Below are 296 nucleotides of genomic sequence, written 5' to 3'. Positions count from 1 at the left end.
CGATTCTCACAGCGTCTCTCCCCCTCCACAAGAAACCCCCGGATAAAATGAGAGAGTAGCCAGCTGCAGCTTTCCTTTGAGCTGTTTTGGGTCTCTTGAGTACCCCGTCCAATTGTCTCCTAGCAACACATATGGAGGGAAATTCTTTGAGAGAAAGAAAGGAAAGAATCCTAAACTCCAACACCACTACAATTAGCTGATTAAGGGTACATTAGGACTCCCGTTGGTGGTGCAAAACTAGAAGAGAGACACGGAAGAAGCGTTGCCTCAAGGCTTTCAGCCTGCAGGAGGCTGCG

Source organism: Geospiza fortis, unplaced genomic scaffold, assembly GCF_000277835.1.
Source record: "Geospiza fortis unplaced genomic scaffold, GeoFor_1.0 scaffold116, whole genome shotgun sequence".
NCBI classification, from domain to species: Eukaryota; Metazoa; Chordata; class Aves; order Passeriformes; family Thraupidae; genus Geospiza; species Geospiza fortis.
This window is presented reverse-complemented; position numbering follows the sequence as displayed.